This window comes from Lingula anatina, chromosome 5, assembly GCF_051362555.1.
Source record: "Lingula anatina isolate TDL-2025a chromosome 5, LinAna3.0, whole genome shotgun sequence".
Lineage (NCBI taxonomy): Eukaryota > Metazoa > Brachiopoda > Lingulata > Lingulida > Lingulidae > Lingula > Lingula anatina.
In genome coordinates, this window is record NC_141771.1 from 18,958,570 (window position 1) to 18,986,463 (window position 27,894).

The window sequence follows — 27,894 nt, forward strand, 5'->3', positions numbered from 1 at the left end:
ATGAATTAACGTTGATGTCGATGTTTGTTGCTCCATAATCCTTTCTTTGGTGCTCGTTCGAAATCGGAACTTCGTATACGAACTGAACATATTATTTCAACCGTACTCATGTTCTTTTACACCCAAAAAAATGCCGAGATAATGATGTTAGTGGCCAGGTAAAATTAAAAACTACCGGTTTTGTTCGTTCTTTATAAAGGGCCGGGGCAATAAGTAGCCCATCGCCGTATATTGACAGGAGCGTGCGTGAAAACTGTTGTTTTAAAATAAACTTCACAATTAAAACTGCCAAATTAAAATTGAAAACAATTTTATGCAAAGCGTTAACAATTTTTCAAGCTTTAATCTGCGATATATTGCTAGTACTTCATAAGTATAAAAAAACTCCAGATTTCAATAACGTGTGAAAATTAATAAACTAATAGTGGAATAAGTTTAATCAAAGAATTGAAATTTTTGGTTTAATTTATTGAAGTTGTTCGTTCAATATTTTATACTGTAGGCTATTTCATCAGATTGGTAAAAACTTATCTTTTCACTATACATAAAATGGTTGCCACGCCCTATAAGATTTAATATTTGATCGAATATATACTTGAAACATACTTTTTTATCTAATGAATTTTATTCTATTTTTAAGTAACAACAAAATTAATTCAGCATCAACAACAGCATCTTTGTTTTGTCTCATCTAGCACATTCTATGAATTTTTAGTCCGAAAGCGCATATTATAATGTAATAGTGACATTCCTCTCTCTCATTCAAAAAATTGTCTGCGAGGCAACTTCATATCTTGGCTTTCTTTGTCCCAAATTTGCCCTTAGAAATACCCACATATACTGACTGAGCTTACTAAAGCCCCGATTTAAGGGTCATTCACAAGTAAACTCAGTACCGAAATAACTTTATTTTTCTCTTTAAATTGAACACCATTTCAACGGGCACCCGTCTCCATGGTGTACATTACCAATGCAATCTATATACGGAAATGGTCACTGGACAAATAAAATGGAAACTGAGCCGGTGCTCGATTCAAATTAAATGTTTGCCAAATTAACATGATATTTTAAACTTTTATTTTCTAAAAATTCAATTTCAGTGGGATGTAATTCCAACACGGCACAGTTATGTATATTTAACATTTGATATCACAGCCGTTGTGGAAAAATTCAGAATTTCTTTTATGTTTTTGCCACTATGATTTCAGCACCTCTCAGGGATGGGGGCATGATTGCTCGGTATTATACAACAAATTCTAAAGTTGAAATCGAGGCTACCGTACGGAAGGTGGTCAGGCATATATTATTATGTAATCTAGGTGAGTATTTTGGTGAGAGGTGTTCAGAAAGGACCGAGGTCAGTAGAAGATGGCGAAGAAAGCCATGTGTCTCATTGCCACAGTTTCCGCGAAATGGTCGAAAATCTGGGACTGAAATTGGCATCGATCTGTTGTAAGTACTGTATAGATAACGGAAAATAGCATTTGTTATTTAGCGTTAATGATATTTGTCAAAAAATTGTGAAATTTGCACGTAAGGCATCATGGGGACATTTTGTCTTGACGTCAACAAAATTTTCACTAAAAAGTCAAAATTCAACTTGACGTTTAAACCTGGCGTTCATTTTCTGTGATTATTTTCAGATGCAATGCATTTGCCAGAAAACAGGTAGTGAGAGTTTTGCTCCAGCTGCGAACTCGTCTTCCACCTTAAACGATGTGAGGACATTTTGGCAGGTAACTACATTAGTAGGTCCTGATTTGTTTTTAAAATATCCAAAATCCATCTCAGGAAATTCCTACCCGCCAACGTGTACATGTCGTGAATATGTTGTTCTTTTTTTCTAAGATCTCGTAAATTTGTTTTTACTACACTCCTGTCATATGTTTATTTCTAAAATTTCACTTCCGCGGTGTTTTACGTTATCCGAGCCCCTGTATCTTTTTCTAGATCCCTGAAATATAATTCTAAAGACACAGAATGTTGTCACGTTACAGTGTGTACACGGTGTAAAAGAACAGAAATGATATTGTTTGAAAGTGCATGATTACATAGCACGTGGCAGCTCCGTATATATATTCGTATAATTTAAAAGTTGAAAAGCGATTTGTTGAATATTACTATAAAATTAAAAACTGCTTTATGAAACCAACACATAGACATAGTTTTGTAAAGTGTTTTTTTTATTTCAGTGACTCAACCGTGCACGAGAAGATAGAATACGTTCTACATCAATGACGTCAGACTCGTGTTCCACAGCGGCTGCATCCATGTCAAGATTACATGTCGCATGTCAGAGTTCGTCTTCTAGTAAATTTGCAGGGTTGAAACTTAATATGAAGTGTAATGTTTACTTTGGGTTGTGATTCGGCTGTAGTTATTGTCAAACTATTACAAAGTAGTGTTCAGGAAGAGTACTTTGCTACACGTACATGTAGTAGTGGTTTATTTCCGTGTAGGTGTGGAAACATAAACGACAAGCACATGTAGGACGACCGGTTTTCTTTTTGATAGTAACATTTTTGTGAGGACAAATCTGCAATTTGGCGCTTCTCCGTGAACAATTATTTATTTAAAATTGAATACTAGTATTAATTTTGGTGATGTTTAGTTTTGGAAAGAAAGAAAACATTCCAACCGTGTAAAATGCATTTTTGGAAGTCTTTGGAAGTTATTGTTATATTGTTATATTGTCAAGTTATATTGTCAAGTACGCGCCATATTTGATCCACGGACTAGATAGACGGTGGTTCAACTGGTTGTGAACTCGGTCTAATGCTTTAGTTGCAGTGTGCGTTCAGTTGTTCTTCGGAAGAAAAAAAAAGAGCGGGATGTGCATCCACCAAAAATCAATAAATCGCTGTAATTTGAATAATTATGCTTCAGAAATTGCAGCATTATCAAACTGGCAGAATGTGTCATTAGTATTGCAGAACTGTCCACATGTATTAAAACGATCTTTCTTAAGTTTGAATATGCGATTGTGACGCATATAATATAAACTTCGTGTTTCAATGAGGGGAGGGGTCAAAAGTCACCCTGGTTTAAGAAACGAAACCAAGGAGTTGGAATTTTCCCGAAATTAATGTGCATTTGTTATTGCACGAGAGGTAGGTTACAAAGAAAAATCGTTGTGTTACAGAAAATATTTTATTTCGGAACATTTTCTACATTAATGGGTCTATATAGGACTGACATTCATCAGAAACTTTCACATTCTGAATTTTCGACAAATTCTTGACAAAGTCAAATCAACCAATTTAGCTGTCACAAAGCCGATTTTTTAGAATAATGAGTACTTGATGAGTTTTTAAGACTGCCAATTTCTGCCAATACTCCCAAAATAGAATGTGATGCAATTTAAAGCGAAATTTATAGCAAGGGATGAAAAACTAAAGAAACATTTTTCGTAAATTTACTTAGATTTTGGCTAGCAGTGATTTAGCCAAATGTTTGAAAATTCTTTTTAAAATATCCAAAGGTTGGCATTGTACTTGGTATTTTTGTAGTTTATTCTTTGGTAGAGATCAAAGGGTGATTAAAGAATAACTTTTGATATGTTAGTCCTGCATGTCCTGTTGAATTATAATGCCGCTAGATCACTTAGTACCGGAGACCAGTCTTAAGTTTATTAGCATTGTCTTAGTAAGTGTGGATTTCAAGTAAACTGATATTTACGTATTCTTTTCCGTTTTCTTTGAAATGGCTATGGTTGAAATAAGCTTTTTAGTTGGTCATGTCATGTGACGTTTCTGATTCGCATGCTGTATATGTATAAATTTCAGTTTTCGCTCAAAGTTGTGCCATGAAGTACATATTTTTGGAATTAAGAAAATACGTTGATTTTGGACATGACAATATTTATCGATGAACTAAACAACCAGGAATCTTACATAATTTGATTATATTTGAACACCAATTTTTGTTTTATGTGCGAGTATCAGCAAGACGCCATAGTGCTTGCATGTGGGTACATGTGTCGGGATAGGATGAGGTTATATGCATATTGAATTTTCTATACCGTTAACACCAGTGAATTTAGACAGACGTTATTATTATTTTTTTGTAATCTTTTGGTTAATTTTCCAGTTTGCCTGTAAATTTTGACAAAAACCTATAAATTCTACCTTCTTGTTGGTATTATGTCTATCATAGTATTCCTGAACTCCTTTATAAATTAAGGCTACGTCGGTCAAGTAAAAATTTTCCAATATGCATAGAATCTCGCCGTGTTGTACACTAGTTAGCTACAGAACCATTTTTGTATGTAAAAGCGTAATTTACATGTCATAGTACGTTTTATGAAATTGCCATTAATGTAGAAGCAAAAGATATTCCAAGTTTTGTAATATTTTTGAAAACAATGCTGTTACTTTTTGTATTAATTTATGCAATAATAAATGTGCTATATTGTTTTATGAACAAAACAGAAGTTATTTTTCTTAACTACAGAACTATCGACTCCTTGCTATTCTGTGTTCGTAGCACTGTTTTGTAGTAGTTGAAATTGTTTATTTTGGTTTATTTTTGCAAAAGGTAATTTGCTGGGACCCAGCACCGCCAGGAATCGAACCTGTAACCTTCTGTCTGAGAGGCAAGCGCGTTACCTACTCCTCTAACTGTTCCCACCCACCCTCCCCAGGTAGACTTTCTTCTTATAGTAACCAAAGGAATTTTTTTTAAAAGTCCTTTGGAAAATACTCAGTGGTATCCAAGTACGCGAGCAGGAAATTGAACCCAACCCGTGGGTACCAATGAACATGAAAATACTACAACGCACTGAATTATTTTGGTATTTCTTTATTAAGACCAACACAAAATTCCATTTCATATATGCATGCATATTGAACCATCTTAAAACATTGATTTGTGAGACTATATTTCTGAAAAATCTTAAGTTTTGAAGTTGGAATATAAAGATATACACAAAGTCATTGATATCTGCATTAGAACTCACACAAAAATCTAACAAATTCAATCTATATGATTTGACAAAAATGAAATTATCAACTAAACTAGCCGTGTTTGACCTCATTTATATTAAAGAGAATATTTCAGAATAAAACTTTTTCCTTTAAAAAACAACGCCGGATCTGGTATCCATCCCACCTTTAACATCAGAAAAATCGAGAAGGAAACCCACTCTGGACTAACATTATCAAGTACACATAATGCTACAAATTACCTAGAATTTCACAATTTAACCACATTTAAATGTTTCGGATCCGACGTTGATTTTTTCTGTTTCTAACCATACGATATAATAAGAATTATTTCAATACTTAAATACCTAAATCATGAGCAATTCTACAACTCTTGTGACAAATGTTTTGCAATGAACTGAACAAAAATTAATTTCACATAGCACATGTAGAGAGAAAACATTTTTGCACCTACTGATCGATCTAATAACAGAAAGTAAGTTTTTCAAAGGTGAGCCGATTTAGAAAAATGGTATCAATAATTCTTTCGTCTTTACACAGAATCTAGATTTTTTTAAGAGACATCTTTCAGTTACATTTTACGAAAGTCATAGTGTACATACTACGAACCTAGACATCAGAAAATTGGTTCATTAACAAGAACAAGCTTATGAAATTAAGTTTTCTAATCTCTTCTCTGAGCGTTTAAAGTAAAGCAAAGGCACATACCCCCCCCCTCCCCCCCCCCCCCCCCCCCCCCCCCCCCCCCGTAGTGAGTGCTGGTCCCATATGTAGCTTATATTTAATTTTCCTAGAAATTTCAACAATAAATCACCAAGGCATACAATAACTAGAACAGTTAACAGCGATTCGACCCATAAAGTCATTAAATTGAAAAAATATATATATAAATTAGCAATAAGTCACCAAGGTACAAGATATCCAGAACAGTTCAAAGCAATAAGATCCATAAAGTCATTTAATTTTCTTAGAAATTTTAACAACAAATCATCAAGGTGCAAGGTATACGGTATCGAAAACAGTTTATAGCATTGCGATTCATAAATTCGTTTATAGATTCAAAAAAGTCCCTCTCGTACTGAAAATAGACAAAGGCCAATTTTACTTATGGCGGCAACATTTTGAAATTTACAACTCAAAACGTGTTATTATCTATTGTAAACCGCACTTGGAAGTAACAGAGTACGGCATATAACAACTTGACTTTTTAAAACTTTTATGCATCGTGCTTTTGTCCTCGGTGTTGGATAAGAGAGTGCTTTGGTGATAAAGGGAAATTGTTGAATTTCTCAGGATGTTATTTTCTAGGTAAAGGTGTAACGCGCACTATATGCCTTTGAATTAAAATTAAAACCCATGTTTTTGAAGAGAGTGATATTATTTTATATGCTGAACTCAAAATAGTTAAGAACAAGAAATGAAAAATTGAAGCCAGCAAAAAATATTATTTAATGTAACATTCCCATTTGTCATAAATTTTTATTGGATTATGGATAAAAGAACACATTTTTAAAAAGTATAGCCCACAAGACATTAGCAAAAGCAATATTATTCAATGTAATATTACCAATATGTAAATAAATTTAAACTAGACAAATCAGAAGAATATTATCAGCTGTTTTATCTTATAAGAATGAAGTAACTTTCTTCAATCAACAGCTTAATAATGTTGAAAGCATGCAATGAGGCTATCCCGGTGAGTAATGATGAATGTTCTGTTAAACATCGAAATATTGGAGGTAAAGGTAAACTATTTTAATATTGAGCTGTTGATTGAAGAAAGTTACTTTACTCTTTACTGGATAGTGGAAAATATTTTCTTAAAGATATTTGCAAACAAGTTTTATGACTACCTATTTTCCTACATATACTATCTCTCGCCTCCGCAAAAAGATTGATAAAAATGACGCGCGCAAAACATTTACTCCTACGACTATATCTACTAACGCAGTTCAATTAACATGAAGTGCATATAAGATGTGAAGAGCTTGCGAAAATGTGGAGGAAGCAAAACGGGGAAAATATTGGGGTATTTCCAAACTTGTTTTAAACATTCAGGCATCAAAAATGAATCACAAATAAGTTATCATCAAATACCTAACATTAATATCTTACAACGTTGTACGAAATCGGTAGAAACTGATATTTTCGTATACTTAGTATCTGGACCGCCTCGCATCCACTCCCTGGTCACTCAGAACTGATGAAGACGTGACATCTCTTTCTGGAGTGTTGGTTACATATGATTTATGGGGGAGGAGGCAGGATATTTTGGACACATTGTTTACTCAATTATCATTATTATCTGATAGGTGAACCTTCATTGACAATTTATTGCAATAAAAATACATAGGACGCATTTGTATAAGATGTAATTCAAAACACGCCATTGATAATAGTAATCTCATACCCTAACACCCCCCACAATGAAACATTATTTACGTCACTGGTTATGATCAAATACACGTTTTTATCTGAACAGAGTTTAGTATATGTGACCACCTGACCGTACTATGGCGCCATCTGCTGGAATCAGCAGACTAAAACTTTATAAACTTTAAAGCATGTGATCATATCTGAATGTGCGATGTTGTAGTCTTCATTCACCTTCACAATGACAGATAAACTTGCAAATATATGTCTGTGTGCGTGCGTGGAACCTGGTCATGATAACGAAGGCGTTTATTAAATCATTCAAGATTTTTTACAGAATTTTAGCCAGTGACAGGAAAGGAGGATTGATTAATTAAAGAAAAATACCACTTATCCCAGGAAAATCAGTGCAATAATTTAACACGTCAGCGCAAACGCCGTGAAAATACGCTAATATTTTGCCGAAGGATTTTATTCAAACTGATGTTTTTCACTTTGCATCATACAACCAGTTAAGCATAACAATGGAGTGTCATGCACAAGTTATAACAGTTATATTCTACCTCCCCAATATCCTCCTGTCATTTCATGCTGTCAATATTGACATATACAAGATTTCAACATATATCATACATCACATGATTCTTTCACATAAAGCACTTGAATAACATATTTTATGTAATGAAAGAAATGAAATTCCATTCGTATCAAATATTTTTTCTTCGGGAGTTGATATTTCAAATTGTTATGCCCCCGCCTGGCGTTTAGTAGAATACAGAAAAGGTGGTAATTATACGAGAAAGTTTGAAACAAGAGGAGGTGTGTTAATCTGTTAAACTGATTGCATTCAGCAGAGTTGGATTGATCTACATAGAACGATATGGAATGAAACCTTAAATTCATTAAAATGTATCTTATTATTATTATTATTGTAGTGCCCTGAATATTTTATCTAGAACTTCAACCCACTGGGTTATCAATATCTTATCAATAAATGTAACGGGGACGGTTGTTTGGCGTGTGCGCGAGGTTCGCAAGAATGAAACAACAGTATATGATAGGTTTCCCTATTAATACAGTTTATTTCTCAAACCCGTTACATACATACAGGGACATCTAGCTTAGGCAAAGCACAGCGCTACGGTAAGACGGTGACCCAGTCGTTCCCTCGATCTTGACTCTGATTGACCCGGCCGTCCTCGGTCCTCAGTCTCCCTCTCGTGCTCTCATTGTTGCTGGTCACTCTGACCTTAATTCCCTGCTCTGACGTCCCTGGGCGTTCGTCTCTTGTGTTGAAATCAGGACGCCCCTTTATACTGAATTTGAGGGTGAGGTGACTGTTTACCGTGCCTGATGGTGACAGGATAATTCAGCTATGGTGCTTGATGGTGTCAGTGTAATTCTCCTTATATAAACAGTTTCTAGTTACGCCGGCTACTTGGCCTTGAACTTCTACTCTATATTATGCACGTTGATAAAACAAAACTTTCACCCGGAATTGAAAATTAATAAACATAATACTGGGCGCTTACTATAATATATGTGCGGCCCTTCGAAAATATATTCTTATGAGGTTCAATGGTCACATTTGTATCTCCAGTTAAGGTAGCACCGTCCAACACCGACTTTCAACATAGATTAAGATTTCTCTGTACCTTTGAGAGATTAAAGGATAATCACTTGGAATTGCTCTTGTAGAAAATCTGAGATAGAGATAGAGATGACAGCGGTGTGACTAATATATTCACAGAAAGCCAGGTGTGGCATTGGCCTATTACACAGAAGTTTAAATTACTAAATGTTACGTAAAGGCTCATTTTGCTACCAACTGCGTTACATGTCCGTCGGGCCTTAGAAGATTTTGCTCCTGCAAAAGTAACTAGTAATAACTAAACCTAAGATATGTAAAAAAACAAAAAAAAAAAAAAAAACAAAAAAAAAAAAAAAAAAAAAACAAAAAAAAAAACACACACATACACACACAACACCAGGTGATATCTTCAGACGTAATTTTTCTTTACTTGACCAAAAGGGGAATTGGAGGCATTCCTTTCTCTCTCTCTTTTTTCTTTTTGCTATCTTAAAGTTCCGCTTATGCTTCTTCCATGTCGGAGTCATCATCAGAAAGGCCCGCTGGGCGAACGTTAGGCTCCGGCCTCTTAGGTCCCCCATTCGGTCTGGCCCATCTGCTTCTGGGACGACGCACCGTCGCTAATCATGTCATCTTCAGACGGGACAAGGAGAGGGTCGTCTCGAGTTCCCCTGGGTATGCGTCTCATAGCTGCAGCAGGAAGTCTTGCCGGGGGTGGTGAAGGTGGGAAACGCAGGGCGGCGGCCAACACGTCCCTACACTGAAGGGCTACTTCCTCCGGGTCCCTGGAACCGAACCACGAAGGAACCAAAGAACGCGGGCGTACGATGACCACGTCCCGCATTAAAGAAGCCGCCCTCATTAGTTGCCGTTAAGGCGCACGGAGGGTAGAATAACCACCCTCGCCTTCTGCCGAGTAGTTGGTGCAGCCATCGTCCCTAGTGCCCTGAACAGCAGATGAAGGAGATAGCCTATACCTCCGAGGTCAGGTTGGGCGAGGTGACCATCCAACCATATAGAATCAGTAGTGTTGGAGCAATCGCTCTAATGGCTGGCAGCGCCTCTTCCAGAGTGGTGTTGCATACCGGTGTTGCCTGGTGCCCTTGAATGATGGTACCTCGAGGAACCCACGGGGAGTCCTTTCTTTGGCGCAGGGAATCAAAAGGTCTAGTGACGTTGTCTGATGACATAACGAGAACATTCATGATGTTGTCTTGGTGGTGGTCCAAAGCAGAGTGGATGAAGTGGTCGTCGAAGGAGGCCGACTTTATAGAGGTGTTGGAATGAAGGGAATGAGGGGATGATTAGGTGCTGGGCAAAAAGGAAGTGGAATACGTCTGAAGATTTCACTGTATGATATTACGTGGCAACAGATAATGAAGATGTCTGCGAGCGATAATAGAATAAGCAATTCTCGACTATACAGTATGATTTCTGAACAATTACATAGAACTGATATACATGTACCTGCATCGATATGACCTGTGAAAGTATCATGAATGTCAACTAGATAGACAGCTATTTGAAAAAAGGAAAATATACATATAAAGCAGTTAAAATACAAATAAGAATAAACGTGTAGTAACAAATTCAAAGTAAAGGTAAATGATTAACCTGTATCAAAAGCGATGGCTCTTTTACAGGGACTAAGACGATGCTATCAAAACACTGATAAGATATCGCACCGGACGTCGAGTGTAACATCGTACCTATGAATAATTATAGAGAGCTGAATAAAATACGGTCACTAGGATAAAATGGATAGTAAACGATATTATTACCATAACCCTTACAATTTTACCGCATAATACTATCTTATAACGAAAATTATTATTAAAGTAGTATACAAATAAGTTCACTGCTAAAAATAATTGATATATTTTGAGTTATTATTAAGAAATGAATACTCCAGTATGAAGTTGATTATATATGTCTATCCCTAAAAATAAAATGTCAAAACATTAAACATAACAATGGAGTGAGTTTCATTCAAGATTTCTGTCCTGAAATTCTCAAATCAATGCATGAACAGTGTCGCAAGAGTTCGGCTTTTTGGAGGAAGTATATCAAACGAAAACTTCAACAGGCATGATATCGAGCTTGTAAAGCCAACTACACTACGGAGTGTGCAAAGAAAGGCTGATCATGAGCAAACATCTTTTTCAACTTATACGTTTGGCAGTATTTTAAGGAAATCGGATTGAAAAGAGTGATTGAATGATCAATTTCGTCATTAGAGAGACAGATACCGTTCCAATTTATGTGCAACATGAGATAAATACAAACATGGATCTCAAAATTATCGAATAATGTGGGTGTGTGGGCTTTCCAGGCCGTTACACTACCCTGAATGTGCATAACAGGCAAAACAACAGCATGTTGAAATCTGTAAGGTCGTCAGGGGACTGTCGGGAAATGTGTCTGCTATCACATGGTAGACTGGTTGCTTCCGTTTTACCGCAGATATGATGCGTTTGAAATTTAAATGGTCAGTCCGTTCGGAGGAGATGATAGAATCAATTTTATTGTGAAGAATCTTGATTTTCGGAATGGTTAAGGAAGGAGGCTTAGATAACAAGGTATCTCCCATGAGATCGTTAATGCGCTCTTCCGCAAACAAGTGTTGTAGAGCAATGAGGTTAAAGGGGTATTTGACGGTCTCATCAAAAGAAAATTATGACAATTATATAAACGTTCCGGAAAATAAGCTATCTTAGTATTAATTGTGCAGTGACAGTGTAGGTGCACGACACAATGATGACAATTGAAGATATGGGACGTCTTGGTATGGGAGCATTATGACGTCCACGTTGGTGAATAATATGGTGTCTTTGGTAATGAAGTGTGCGGAAGAGGAAACGGCACTCTGTTGAAATGTAAAATACGCCCTAATATTTTTGGGCGTAAGTTCAGGAAAAGACTACTAACACAGCTCTCAATACTAACAGGAATTAAAATAGAATATTGTGGACAAGATTTGAGGAATGTGCCTCGACATAAAGACCAGCCTGTATGCGTGAGGATGGAATAATGAGTTTCATCATCGGAAATTGGCAAAAATGGATTGTAGTTTGATAAAAGTACCATGAAGACACTTGCGCTGGAGAGGGACCGGATATGTGGTGACTGAGTGTGCGGTGAGCGAATGAGGGTAAGTCGTTATGGGGAATTTTAGTCTAATGAAGAGTGACTGATTGTGAAAGGCAGTGACGAAAATGTAGAAATTTGTAGTGGTGTGAATCAAAGTTGAAGTCGGAGCTTGGTCCTTGAGTTTTGACTGAATAAAAGTTATAGTTTCTTGTATAAGTTTTGGAGTTAAAATCAACGGACTCAATATACCCTGCGCTAACTGTTTGATACTTAACAATAGAGAATATAACTGAATTGCTGTTATTCATGCGATTGTAAATTGTACATAATTGCTGCCAAATTTTGTGATACTTCCGTCGCTATTATTCTCGTTTCATTGTAAAGTGCTTCAGAGATATCTATCGCCTTGTCTACCTTATCATCTAAGAGAGACAATAGCGATTCATAATTGGAATTACATGTAGTTGAAGACAGTTGAGTAATAAGCTTTTGCTGATTTTCTGCATTTGGGCTACGTGAGATGCTAAATTTTTTAGGTCTTTATTGCTGGCGGTGCCAAAAATTGATTAACTGATTTCAGCAACGAATGGAAATATGCTGCGTCTAGATCTAGATTTTGCCCAAATTTTCTCCACATTTAAATTCGAAAGTAGAGAGTCGATTACTTGGGACATACAGTAACATGCATTGATTTCATAACGTCGCTTTGGATGCTTCTAGCCGTCTTTAAACCTGAACGATATATACATGAAAGTTCTCAAACACGAGTCTGAAAATTCCCGCACCGTTAGCTTACGGCTAACCTGGTCGAAGGCCTTCATCAGACTGAACGATATAAATTACAAATAAATAAGAAATAATCATTATTATACAGGGTGATATTCTGGCTTATGTTCTGTCTCAACATGATTGCGACGTCTTCCACAAAATTGATGGTAATGTGTTAGGTGTGACAAGCCGTTAACCGCTGTTGATTGTAGGCCAAAACAAACTAATTTTAACATTTTATTTTTCTAAAAATGCCGATATAGGAATTTCATTGCACCTCTCTTGGTGCTTTTTCTTCCTCATCTACGGATCTGAGTTACAAGATCCTTCTATACAAATGTAGAATTTAGTTGTTCATATCTAACATGTAGTATTACTTGCAAGGTGAACTACCAATGCGCAAGACTCAGTGCGTTTTATCTATTTGTGTCCTACACCAAAACGTAACGTAATAACGCCAAATATTATCCACTATTTCATGATTAGGCCACTTATTCAATGCCAGATTTAGAGTCTAAGGGGGTGACGTGTGTCTCACTTTTACGTTTTGTTTCCCAGATGTCTTTTCTCCTCCCTCCCCCCCCCCCAAAAAAAAAATAATAATAAATAAATAAATAAAAATTAAAAGAAAAAAAAAGAGGCTAAAGGAAAAAATTTTATGAGAAATCTGAAGAGGGGCTGGTCCTCCCGTATACGTACATGAGTGTGTGACAAAAAGATAATAATATCAATTAAAAAATTATAACAAGCAAAACGAAACAAATCCAAGATGTTTTACCGTCACTGTGCCCTACATATGAGAATAGAATTGCCTTCCTCTACTGTTTTATATCCAATGTTTATAACCACGTCAACTATCAAACAGCTTTGTTTTGACGTGACACGGCGAGTGTCTCCTCTCTATGTCGAGGTAGATTCTACTGTATTTTGAATAAGACTGGCGGTAGGTTGTGTCTCACGACAACCATGACTGAATTTTTACCGCGTTCGCTTTTTATTTGTGTTGCACCACGATTAACACGCTTATCTATTCCATATATTAATGGCAGGTTAATTTTCACGAGACTGGACACAGGTAACTGCTAAATCTCTACCTGTAGTAAAAAAATTTAAGATATCAGTGACACATTTTATTTTTAGAAACGGAAAAAATGAGTACGCTTTCAGTTGAATAACCAAAATAAAGTCAACAGGTAAATTATTGCATTTGGATTGCGTGGAAAATTAAAAATGCAATCTTCCTTGAATTTGATTTTTTTTCTCAATTTCTTTATTATTCGAATAATCTTGTTAGCTAAATCTTATTGATGAATTGATAATTCAATATGGACATGAAAGTTATGGAAATTTCATAACAGTTAAATACCACATCCTTGCGATCTAACGTTAAACAAATTCTCTCTCTCGCTCAAAATCAGCAGAGCCACAGGCAAAATGCAATAAAAGCATAGGAATATGACTTATTTATATCTATAAAAAAATCAAATTTCCTATTCGCTGGAAAATATTAATAAAAGTGATCTTTACAGTACCTCTCGAGGGGAGGGAGGGGCGTACACCGGGGCTCTCGTCAAGAAGTCCTTCTCAGCCTTCTAGCTGTTACAAAATTCTGCCGAAGGGCGGGTCGAGAAATAATTTATAATGAAAGGAAAGTTGCTTTATTTCTTTCGGTAAATTACATTTGGTAGCTTCAAATATGTATTATTTTTATCAAATAATAAAATTTAAGATAGCTTAGGTGATCATGATCACCGCTATTTGAAATCTCTGATGTGGACATCACTTCCGGACAGCCTTATATTACTACAGGCAATCTAATTTGCATATAAGAAAAAAAATGCATTTTTTATGGTTTTGAGTCATTTACAGTTTTTATTAATTTTATAAATGACGATGTCCCTTTACCCTCACAACTTTCCAATCATTTGATCGACAAGCCCTGTTTATGAATTTATTTATATGAATTATAAAACTTCATATCACAGGCGTGAATCACGTTATCACGTCCAAGTCATAACATTGTTAAACTAGCGCCAATAACTGCAGTGGAGAATGTAGGTCAATTGCCTGTACAATTCTCCCATAGCATTATTGATTTTTTCTGGAGTGGAACATTTTCGGGAGAGGCGAACGAGAGAGAGAGAGGTATGCATTAAACAGCATAATAAAAAGAAAGCGTGGAGCTTTTATAGTCAGAGTCTATTACAATCTTTGAGAACAGTACGAAAATAGCAAACTTTTGCAGTTTCACTGTGTAGCACTTTGCAGACAACTTGATAATTCTCTATGTCATCTGTCTCTCCCTAACAATTTGCTGGCCACGTTAACTGTTCAACTCCCGGCAGAAGATGAACCTGCCAACGACAGTTTTGACACACAGGTGTAGGAGCCGCACCCTGAACTTCAGATCTTAATAGCAATTAACCCTTGCCGTTTCAAGTAACTGGAAACGACAAGGGTGTGCCAAAGTGTAGATGTTTGTTTCAAGTTATCTCTTAGACTCAGGGTGAGGAGCCGGGATAGGGCGAGAGGGGAGGAGGGGGGGGGGGGCGCGCTTAACTCTTTCACAACCAACTGCGTCACCTCTGAGCAGGTGGCGAATGCGTTCCCTCAGCACTAACCAGTCAATTTATTTAAGAATCATTCACTGTTATTATGCATTTTCAAACTTTAATTAGGGTATATTTGTAACCCATGAAAGCCACTTTTTATTTACCCGAAAATGAAAAATTGAAGATATTAAAATATAATTTAGTTATTATCTATAAAAAAACATTATTGAATTTTTCGGTCGTGGAACATTTGCTGGGAGACCGACGAGAGAGAGGTAATAATTTAACAGAAAATTATAAAGACAGCGTACAGCTGTTGTATTCAGAATCTATAAAAATCTTTTAGAAAAATGTAAAAATAGCCCACACTTCCACTTTTACCGTGTAGCACTTTGCAGACAACTTGACACCTCTCTATGCCATCTGACTCTCCCTAAAAATTTGTTGAACAAGCCAACAATATTTTGATACACAGGCGTAGGAGCGGGATGTGTGTGGGGGGGGGGGGGGAGGGGGGGAGGAACTCTTACACTGTCAACTACGTCAGCCCTGAGCAGGAGGCGGGGGGGGGGGGGGGGGGGGCACATCAAGTGTGTTCCCTCGGCACCACAGCCTTAATGAAGACAGTGATCGCAGCACTATTTCTACCCTGGTCCGGTAACCCAAGACCTTCACTTTTTAATAGGCTTATTTGACATTATTATTATTATTATTAAAACGCTATTTGGGATTTTCTTTCCTTGATCGACCTGTAAATACCGTGCAAGACAGTGGCTCATTGATATACTGGTATTGGACGATAACATTGCGACTGAGTTGCGATGGAGTTTTCTGTTAGATATAAATAAATAAATAAATAAATAAATAAACGGGTGGAGGGTTGACAGCAAAATTATGTTAATGTAGTAAGGATTCGCTTGACTGGTGTCTCAGCCTTCTGATAAAAGCGGCTGTGCTAATACATTGATTTTATTTGTGCGTGAAACTGGGGGGCGGATCCAGAGATTGTTTCTGGCAGTCTTCCAAATTATCTTTGTTGATGCATCCTCCAGTTTTGACCGTCTTCCGACAGAAAAAATTAGATACTCGTCAATGTTAACTTGAAAATCTGACCGTCTTCCGGAAAACCCTGAAGACGGTCTCAATCCGCCCCTGAATTCTTCACCCGAAACAAACTTTCTCAATTCAGGACTTATTTTAAAGATATAATTTATTGTATGAAATGAAAGACTTCGTTATCTTTAAGTAAAAACTACTCATGAACTAAGAAAGACCTGTTCTTTGAAATTCCTCCTTCCCCCGCCCCCTCTTTCTACTGCTACCATTCAAATAAACCGCTTTCAACACTTATCGTGTAGTGTGCGTCACAAGTTTTCACTTATTAAAATACATATTTGAAAATATACGTAAATAACATAATGTAAATAACATGTTTTAAAATATGGGAGAGCAAAAATAATAAGGATCATACTACTACAGTTACTGACAAGGCAACCAGATGATGTCGCTTGTTGAGTGGATTGTTCCTTGTTTCTTTGCCAGAGATAAAAAAAAATTAAACCAGTTTAAAAAAAACTATTGCATCGGCCGGGAAGCGAACCCGGGCCGCCCGCGTGGCAGGCGAGCATTCTACCACTGAACCACCGATGCTTGATACCTCACTCCCCCCCCCCCCCCCTCATCCCGCCTCTCCCCCCATCCCCTTTAAACCGCGGTGTTCAACGGTTGTCAAAGCCTGGGTCCGGTTGGGTAACACTTTAAAGATATCACAAGATATTAAAAATTGAGCAACCAATGTTTCTTTTATTTTAAATATCAATAAACATATTTATTTCCGTGGAATGCAGTGATTTACATAATCACAGGTAGTCCTATCTCTGCTATGGCCACTCATAGATGTACAATGATATCAGACACAGGTATTTGTTTTACGCGTTCAGTGTATTTTAAACACGGAACATGAATTATATACGTCCTTTAAACAAAAGATGTCCTAAGAGGCATAGTTTTTTATTATTATTTTATTTTAATTTTTGAAACTACTGCCGACTTTTCCAGCACTGTCCCTTTGGCCAATTATTAATTTCTAAATTTGTGTTATTTAAAGGTTATTAAACGAATCATTGCTCGGCCCGTCCTTGTGTTAAGATTCCATGTTTAATCTAAACCTTGAGATTATAATTTACCTCTAAATGAATGGCCAATGATTTACAACAACACTTTCCTGGCTAGTACATGTAGGTCTACATCCACAAATCACATACTGTACCGGGCACGGCTTCGTTTTCCTTGTATAAGCCACAAGAAATTGGCACGTTTTTATTTTTATTTATTGATTTATTCATTATTTCTATTAATTTTTTTTCCTTGTATGGCACCAAATACAAACGATTTTATTTCTGGCTTCAAGTTGTGAGAAGTCACGGCTACCTCCATGACTGAGAAGTTTAGAGGAATCCACTTGCAGTCCATGAAAGTAACGCTGGATTCCCATCCCTAGATCGATCTAACAGGATCGGTTCCTGTCCACGGGGTTTCTCGCTAAATTCCTTTCAGCTTAAGTGGCTTAGTTGTCTGAGACGCCTACTGAAGCTGCTAAACGATAGTTAATAAATAAATCAGCTTCAGTGGGCGTGACAGGCATCTAATTAAGCCGCTTAAGTTAATTGCAATTAAGCGAGAATCCCCTTGGAGATAGTTCGATCCAAAGTTAGTACGATAGGGTCTGGTAATGGTCTCTAAGGTACCAGTATCAATAATTTCTATCTTCATTATGTGTATTGTACAAGCTTTTGCCACCCACCCACTTTCCGGTAGCTTAATGTCCTCAGCCATTTTGGAGAAGGGATTATAAATAGGCTATATCAGGGACAGAAATCATGCAGGTCAGAGATAGCCAAGTCATGTTCAAGTAAACGGTTTCCTTTTTTTAGGATTTTAGGAGCTTTTGAAGTTGGCACTGCGGCGCATCTTTAGAATAAAGAAATAAATTATAAGATAGGCCCTGTAATAACTTGTTCCTACCTGCTCTTTAGGGCCTACAAGGAGGTCACCTAATTTGTTATGTTCTTAATTTTTCGAAAATTCCATTTGTTTTCAGTATTTCAGACATTCTGTGTCATTTACATCTTGGACCTAAATATCTCTATTTAGGTCCAAGTTTACATGTAACATGTAGCGGCCAGGGTGGTTTCTTTGCGGAGTGTTTACTCTTAATTTTTTTTTTTTTTTTTTTTTGCATCTCCAAACAGGGCTTGGCAAAATTAATAAATAACAATGCAGTTCTTTAAAAAAATGCATAAATGAGTTCTGACGAAGCAGAAGCGCGAAAGTCCGCTGAAAGGCAGGTGCAAGGTAAAAACACAATCACGGTTGAGACACCGAGGCGTCCTTGGCTAACCTCGCGTCAGGTCCGATAATTTACGAGATTCAAAACGTGAATGGAACCTGTGTGCTTGTTTTCTGCACTTGTCGCACCCGGTTAGACTGCCAGCCGTGCCTGGTATGGGGTCCTGGGTTATAGTAGATGATAGGACAGAACGTACGGCAAAAACTTGGGTGTAGACGACGGTGGTCTAACGTAAGTTTACGCACTATCACTGTGTTCTCTGTACACTTAGCCTAGGCCTAGATCTAACAGTGACAGCAATGTACTGTAGTAGCCTTGTAAGTTACAGGGCGTGTCTACAGTCACGGCTTACCACGTGGGTGCGTTGAATTTGCTTATCTGTTCCTTTTCTGTCGTGATTACATATAATATTTTTATGCCTTTATGTGCCTGATTTGTGGCAATATTGCTGTCTTGACAAATAAGATATTATCGTTAATGTCTTTAATTATTTTAATTAATTAAAATTTTTATAAATGTAAGTTCAATAGAAGAATCTGTATTCTTTGCACTGGTATATAACTTCTACAAGTTACAACAGGGCCCCGTATCTCGAAAGCTTTGCTTATGGTGAGCGGGCACAAGCATGGCAATTCCTCGCTATCCCATATCTCAAAAGCCTTGCAAATTGCGACCGTGCCGAATACCGAAGTCACCATTTGTTTCGAAGGTATTATTTGCGGCAATACAAACTAGTCACAATGGCCTCTGCATATGCATTATTCGTCATTTTAATGTCTTTCATGTAATTAAACATGGTGGCAAGTTTGGGTTGCTAGTCATAATAGCATATAACAAAACATATAACAAAAACATGGAAGCTTATAATAGATTGAATCACTCGGTACCTCTGATAGAAAAACTTGCAGTAAATATTCACGTGAAGAATGCTAAAGTCATGCTCATGTACAAAACATGAAATGTGGCAAGTTTTATGATAAATGGAATGTGAAAAGCCAGAAATGGGGAAACCATGGTAACAGGTAATTGCATGGTCTCCTTCCCTTTCTCCACAAAGAAAAACTCACCAGTAAGCACCTCTTGTGTTTCTTTTGGGTTTAAGTAATTTTTGTCTTGTTGACCAGTTGCTGTAATTTTCCCACTTCTCTCACATTACATCACAAAATGCACCTCAAGTAGTTACAGCCTACTGATGTGCCTAATATAGCTTTATATAGATACAGATATTAAGAGCGCATCCATGAGAAAGCCAGACAGATCAGTCAGAAGGCGGCAAGGTGGGGGTCAGCAGATTTTAATAATTTTTGGTGTGGTAAACCATCAACATAAAAGATATTGTGAGCCACTGGCTTTCTTATTTTGGATCATTAGTTTTAGAGATATGGGGGCAGATCTTTTATTGGCAATTTTGCCAAAATATAGCATTTTTTAGCTGTTGAAAAGTTATAATTTTAAATATTCTTTTAAAAAATCATGTACATCATAAGGATTTATTTAGGTAAGCCACATGATAGGTTAAGGAAAGATCTTTAATACCCAGTACAGATTTTTTGAAAAGGCACTGTCATGACCACACAAGGTTGATTCTAATAAGGCATGTTTTCCGTATGCATGACCCCCTCCCCTTCCTTAAATGCACACAACTTCTTTTTTGCAGGTTGTATCCATATAATTTTGGTTTGTGCTGATAGAAAAGGGTTGAAAAATAAATTTTGTAAAATAAAATCTGTGTTAAACCTTGTAAAATAAGAACTATAACAATTTTAAAAAGGGCCTAAAAACGAATATTTTTATACTAATTAAATGCTAAACTGTTTCTTCAACTAAATTAATAAGTCAAAACCATGTATAGGTTTGTGAAAAGCCCTTAAAATAATTATGTTTGCCCTGCAGACGACCTTATGAAGCGAAAATACATTTTTTAATTTGTTTATGTTGTTGAAACTAAATGTCAAATAACGATGCTAACTCTGTGATCTATTTTCAACATGGCGGGTACTAGGATTATCACCGGAGTAACTGTGGAGCAAAGCACATCGTCTTCACAGTGTTAAAACATAATACTTTCTTAAATTTATGAAGAACATGCACTAGAGATGCTTAGATACATCTCAGAAGGATTGGTGTGCACCAGAATATAACAAGAAATGACCATAGCAGCTGGTCGTCCTTAGAATGTGCATTTTTGGTTGAACCACTTCAGACTGTTGTCAGGCTTGGGTTCCTCAATATATCCATCTCATCGATTTAGCTCTGGATGTTTGTTGTAAGGGTAGTGATCAGTGGTGGCATACATATACTAGAATCAGGTACACTAAAAACTCAAACCAGTTTAAATAATAAGTTTGAATATTATTCAGTAATATAAAGAATATAAGCAAATTTAAAAGACATACTGGTATATTTCAATTCACAGAGTTTTACTTGATTTCTGTTTCATGGTAAACATGTATGCTGAAAAGAATTAACTGTGTAGCTAACTTATGAAGTATATTTTTGCATTAAATTCTAGGGCTTTGTTACATGTGTTATCATAAGACAAACAGCTAGTTTTAACTTTAAAAAGACTATACTGAGCTTGAAGACAGCTTCATAAGAAAGGATGAGTGCGAATAACCATTGGCAAAGTGCCCATCGTCAAAATTTTTTTAAAATTTGCTGTTATAAAGATTATACATATGTTGGTTGTGTGGTAAAATATTATTTGGTTTGAGGCATCGTAACTTAGTATTTTAATGAGTTGTATGTGGGGGGGGGGGGTAGCCGGATTTACCTGTTGTATGCAGTCTAATGAATCAGAGCAACTTGTTTCAGCATATATATTACATAAATGATTTTTTTGTCTAATGAACCTTGTCTTGTGATGTAAAAGAGTTATATGTTAAATAATTGTGGTGTGGCACAAGTAAATGAGAAAGTAATTATGTTTTCTTTTTTTTATCCTAGAGAAGATAGGGAGGGGTGGCATATTACGGTATTTTCTCACAGAAGCCATCACTGATTTCACTTAACTGTATAAAAGTCTTGTAACTAGAAAAACTTGTTTCAGTGTATTTGTTAATTTTATATAACTTTTCTCACAGACCAGCATTTGTTGGTCTAAATAATTGTATTTTTAACCAATACACACTTTGTACAAGGCTCTAAGGAATAGTAAAAAATGCTAAAAGCAAAAGGCTCTTACAGTAACAACAAAAAAATCATGTGTAAAAGCACTCTAAACAGCTATTTGGAATGTTTCCATTAACCATAAAATAAACAAGGTTTAAATTATACCAAAATAATAATAAGGTATAACTAAAAACTAAATGAAAATATATAACACATAATAACAGTTATGGCCAATAATCTGTATGACAATGAAATTAAATCACCTAAAAAGTACTTCATATATGATTATGTATGTGATAAAGACATTGTATAGAATGCAATGCAAGAGTTATTTTATACAAAATATACAAATATGAGTATAAAAAAATGTATAAAGAAACAAAAGATAATTAATCAGATATGCTGTCCAAAATGCTTTTTGTCTCACTAATACTGTCACCACTTGATGTTGGTAAATGTGAGGTATCCAAACAGCCTTCTCCACAACATAATTTTCGATTGTATCCCTGCCTCATAGCAAACCCCATATACCACAGGACTGAAGTGATATGTGCACAACTTCCAACTGTCTTGGAACCAGCTTTACACTGTCAGTACCAGACACTGATGGGTCTAGTTTTGCTATGGGAGGTCTGAATCCATAAGGTGTACTGGTGGCAATAGATGTGTGCCTTAATTAACTATTTATGCTCTGATTAAATCAGGTGCATCCTTGCATACACTGATATCAAACTGGCCATCTAGCAGATGCTCATCAGTATATTGGCTAGCTTCTTTTATCTGGTAAACTCCATGGTAATTATTATAAGCTGGTGGTCTCTTGTTGGACTATTTACCAAGTCGATAGGTTTTCACAGATTTCCTTGACAAATAAAGCTATATAAAATAGCATTTTGGTGAAAATAAAAGAAAAAAAAAACTCTGCAAAGCTATTATGAATAGTGCTGTTGTGGAAGATTAGGTCATAAGTAACAAAACTAGGGTGTGTGTGATGGATCCTTTTATTTTACTTTTTATGCAAAATAGATGTAAAAGGGGATATTTACACAACAATTTTGGTTGTACAAAATGCCCTTTCATGCCCATTAGAGGGGGTTGAGTCAAGCCACCTTTATGTGTAGAGGTCTATTACAGCATGGGTCTCTATATAAAATATGAGCCACCACAATGTACATCTGCTATGATGCTAATTAATATAACTTTGAATATCTGAAGCACATTTTACATTTAATCTTTCTTAATCCTAAGAAATAAGAATCAAAGTATGATATACTTACTGTATTTGGACTCTATTTCCTATCCATATTTCCCCCCCCCCCCCTCCCTTTTTTTTTTGGATAGCATGCATTACATGAAAATGACTTTTCTTTTTTTGGTTGTAATTGAAAATATTTTACTGACTCTATTTTTCTTTCAAAGACCTACATTTCATTTTGGGTTGTTCTTTTTGTACAAAAGTTTCACTGTATCTGCCTAGCCATCCTATGTAGCAACTACCTCATGGCAGGAATAAACATGGCCGCCTGCTAGCATATGGACTGAAAATGTCCCCATTTAGTTTGAGTACATATCGAGCCCAACCCTCAGACAAGCTGATTTTCACATATATCTCACCTTATATTCATATCTTTTCAACCGTGAATAATTAGCTTGTCTGAGGCAGGGGCTCATATAAAAAATGAACATCTTTTATCCTCAAGTCACTGTAAGATTCTTCTTTCAATCAGCACTACATTTAAGAATAAAGCAATCAAAATATTGATCACAAGCAGTGATTGGCCACTTATTGCCTTTCTTTTTTACACTGGCACCTTCTGTACCCAATTACAAAATTTCACAGTTGTCACCTTACTATAACTAAAGATATGTAGCATTACAATTCAGACCCCCCCTAAAACACACATTTTCATGAATATTTGACAAGGTCATTTTGCTATTAATTTTTATGTACAGACACAGATGTGTCTGTACATATAGCCATCATCTGCGTCTGTCGTCGCCGTCGCCGTCGTCGCCGTCGCCGTCGCCGTCGCCGTGCACTTTTACCGATAACACGATAAGTGGAAAACCATTTTGCCTTTTGATTTGAAACTTGCAGAACTGATGAATATTCATAATACGCAGGTCAAGTTCGAAAATCAGCATGATCGGGTCACTCTTAGGGAATTTATGCTGTTTTTTCACTTTTTTCAACATATATGCAGCACCGATAACACGATAAGTGGAAAACCATTGTACCTTTTGACTTGAAACTTACAGAACTGATGAATATTCATAATATGCAGGTCAAGTTCGAAAATCGGCATGATTGGACCATTTTTAGGGAATTTATGCTGTTTTTTCACTTTTTCAGCATATATGCAGCACTGATAACACAGTAAGTGGAAAACCATTTTACCTTTTGGCTTGAAACTTACAGAACTGATGAAAATTCTTAATACGCATGTCAAGTTCGAAAATCAGCATGATTGGGCCATTTTTAGGCAATTTATGCTGTTTTTTCACTTTTCAATATAAATGCAACACTGATAACACAATATAAGAAAAACGGATTGGCCAATTGGCATTATATTCACAGGAGTGGTCAATCTTACTAAAATGCAGGTTGAGTTCGAAAATCAGCATAATCGGGCCATTATTTTAGAAGTTATACTGTTTTTTCACATTTCCTCAGATTCAATTATTAGGCATGTTAACAGTCTCATTATTGAACTAATTAGATGCGTAAAAGTGTTTGTTTGATATTTCCTGCATCTTTATAACATTGTTAGTTGATTATGTAAAAAAACATGGTAAACTTGTTATCATGTATTGTGTAATAAAGTGTCAAAAATGGAAATAAACTCATATCATTGCAGTTTGTCAGATTCAATCATCCACTATGTTCAGAATCTCAGAATGGAGGAAATTGGACATTTAACACTGTTCTATTGATACTTTTCCCATCTCATCAATTTTCTTAGTTGGTCATATAAAAATGGCAGTAAAATGTTTATTTTGTTTTATGTTAAAAAAGTGTTAAAAATGGAAATAAACCCATTTCAGGACAGTGCTGTCTTGTTTACATTTTGGCATTTTCAAGATGTGACTTTGAAGTTCCATGGGCCTGAAGACCTTTGCTTGTCATGTTTTCTGAATGTCCATGTTACTAATATTTTATTAATAACATTTGATGGTTATTATGCTATTAAACATTATGTAACGTTGCATCAAAATTTGAAGAAACCCCTATTTAGGGCACTGCTCCTATGATGACCATTTAAGGGAAAACATGTCACTTGCTGTTCTCAAACTTACAAGAAAGAAACATGGGTCTAACATACAGCCTCAGTAGGCAATGCAGTCTGTTTGGTAAATTTTTCTGGCAATTTAACAGTTTTTTGTGAAAATTTAATTTTTCACTTATTGACATTTTCAAGGTGCGACTTAGAACCTCCACGGGCTTGAAGACCCTTGCTAGTCACATTTTCTGAAAATCCATGACACGTATATTTTATCATTTAAAATTGATGGTCATTATGCTGTTAAGCATTATGTAATGTTGCATCAAAATAGAAGAAAACACAATATTTGGTGCTGCTGCCATGATGACCATTATGGGAAAACGGTGTTACTTATTACTGTCAAACTTTCAAAAAAGAAACACAGGACTAAAATGCAGCCCGAGTTGGAAAAGCAGTCTAATTGGCTTCTTTTTCTGGAAGTTATACACTTAGTGAAATATTCATTATCTTTTTGGCATATTCATTGTGGGACTCAGAGCTCCCATGGACATGAAGCCTAATGGTAATCAAATTTTCTACATGTCCATGCTATTTATAGACAATAATCAAAAATTGGTGATAATTATTCTATAATTTATTATGTAATGTTACATCAAAATTGACAATAATCTTTTTGCACTGCTACTGCAAACATTATGAAAAGAAAACTGTGTTACTTATTATTATATGTAACTTATAAGTACGATTTTTATGTACAGACACAGATGTGTCTGTACATATAGCCATCATCTGCGTCTGTCGTCGTCGCCGTCGTCGCCGTCGTCGTTGCCGTGCACTTTTACCGATAACACGATAAGTGGAAAACCATTTTACCTTTTGACTTGAAACTTGCAGAACTGATGAATATTCATAATACGCAGGTCAAGTTCGAAAATCAGCATGATCGGGTCACTTTTAGGGAATTTATGCTGTTTTTTCACTTTTTTCAGCATATATGCAGCACCGATAACACGATAAGTGGAAAACCATTTTACCTTTTGACTTGAAACTTACAGAACTGATGAATATTCATAATACGCAGGTCAAGTTCGAAAATCAGCATGATTGGGCCATTTTTAGGGAATTTATGCTGTTTTTTCACTATTTTCAATATAAATACAACACTGATAACACAATATAAGAAAAACGGATTGGCCAATTGTAATTATACTCACAGGAGTGGTCAATCTTACTAAAACGCAGGTTGAGTTCGAAAATCAGCATAATCGGGCCATTATTTTAGAAGTTATACTGTTTTTCACATTTCCTCAGATTCAATTATTAGGCATGTTAACAGTCTCATTATTTAACTAATAAGATGCCTAAAAGTGTTTGTTTGATATTTCCTGCATCTTTACAACATTGTTAGTTGATTATGTAAAAAAATATGGTAAACTTGTTATCATGTATTGTGTAACAAAGTGTCAAAAATGGAAATAAACTCATATCATTGCAGTTTGTCAGATTCAATCATCCACTATGTTCAGAATCTCAGAATGGAGGAAATTGGACATTTAACACTGTTCTATTGATACTTTTCCCATCTCATCAATTTTCTTAGTTGGTCATTTAAAATGGCAGTAAAATGTTTATTTTGTTTTATGTTAAAAAAGTGTTAAAAATGGAAATAAACCCATTTCAGAACAGTGCTGTCTTGTTTACATTTTGGCATTTTCAAGGCGTGACTTTGAAGTTCCATGGGCCTGAAGACCTTTGCTAGTCACATTTTCTGAATATCTGTGATACTAATATTTTATGAATAAAAATTGATGGTCATTAAGCTGTTAAACATTATGTAATATTGCATCAAAATTTGAAGAAACCCCTATTTTGGGCACTGCTTCCATGATGACCATTTAAGGAAAATCATGTCACTTACTGTTCTCAAACTTACAGGAAAGAAACATGGGACTAAAATACAGCTTCAGTAGGCAATGCAGTCTGTTTGGTATTTTTATTTATTTATTTATTTATTTTTTTGGCAGTTTAACAGTTTTTTGTGAAAATTTAATTTTTCACATATTGGCATTTTCAAGGTGTGACTTTAAAGTTCCATGATCTTGAAGACTTTTGCTTGTCACATTTTCTGAATGTCCATGTTACTAATATTTTATTAATAACATTTGATTGTCATTATGCTGTTAAACATTATGTAATGTTGCATCAAAATTTGAAGAAACCCCTATTTTGGGCACTGCTCCTATGATGACCATTTAAGGGAAATCATGTCACTTACTGTTCTCAAACTTACAGGAAAGAAACATGGGTCTAACATACAGCTTCAATTGGCAACACAGTCTGTTTGGTAAATTTTTCTGGCAATTTAACAGTTTTTTGTGAAAATTTAATTTTTCACTTATTTGCATCTTTATTTTCTGTTCTTTGTCTGTACATTTGACAGCTTTGCTGCCTTGTTAGGATTGGCATGCAGTTCAAATTAGAAAGCCAGGTCAATTGGGTCATCATTTTTATTAAATTTATGCATTTTTTGTGAAATTTTCATTTTTCTCATTCTGGCACTTTCTAATTGAAAACTTGAACACTGATGGGCCTGGAGCCTTATGCTTTTACTTTCATCAGCGTTACCTGTTGTGCATAATTAAAATTTTATGTTGACTGTGCAGTTAAACATAATGTATTATTGCATCAGAATTGGGCAGTCTCCTGTTTTTGTGCATTATTGTTTTCTGCTTTTCTTAAGGTGTGACTTATGGGCCTGAAGACCTTTGATAGACAAATTTGTGTGGTCAGTCTGTTAATTCCCCTTGGGTATTCACAAGGCTAATTTCAGTGCTATAAACTCATTTACCTAATTAAGTAGCCATTAATTGAAATTTCATAAAGCACACTTGTT

General features: G+C 35.8%; 1 protein-coding gene and 1 long non-coding RNA gene across 4 annotated transcripts in view; one reads left to right on the plus strand and one right to left on the minus strand.

Annotated features, from left to right (window-relative positions):
* The window catches only part of LOC147761788 (uncharacterized), a 256,913-nt gene that overhangs the window by 196,589 nt on the left and 32,430 nt on the right, over positions 1-27,894 (minus strand). The gene's annotated exons all lie outside the window — the stretch shown is intronic.
* The window catches only part of LOC106162473 (uncharacterized), a 138,026-nt gene that overhangs the window by 22,148 nt on the left and 87,984 nt on the right, over positions 1-27,894 (plus strand). The gene's annotated exons all lie outside the window — the stretch shown is intronic.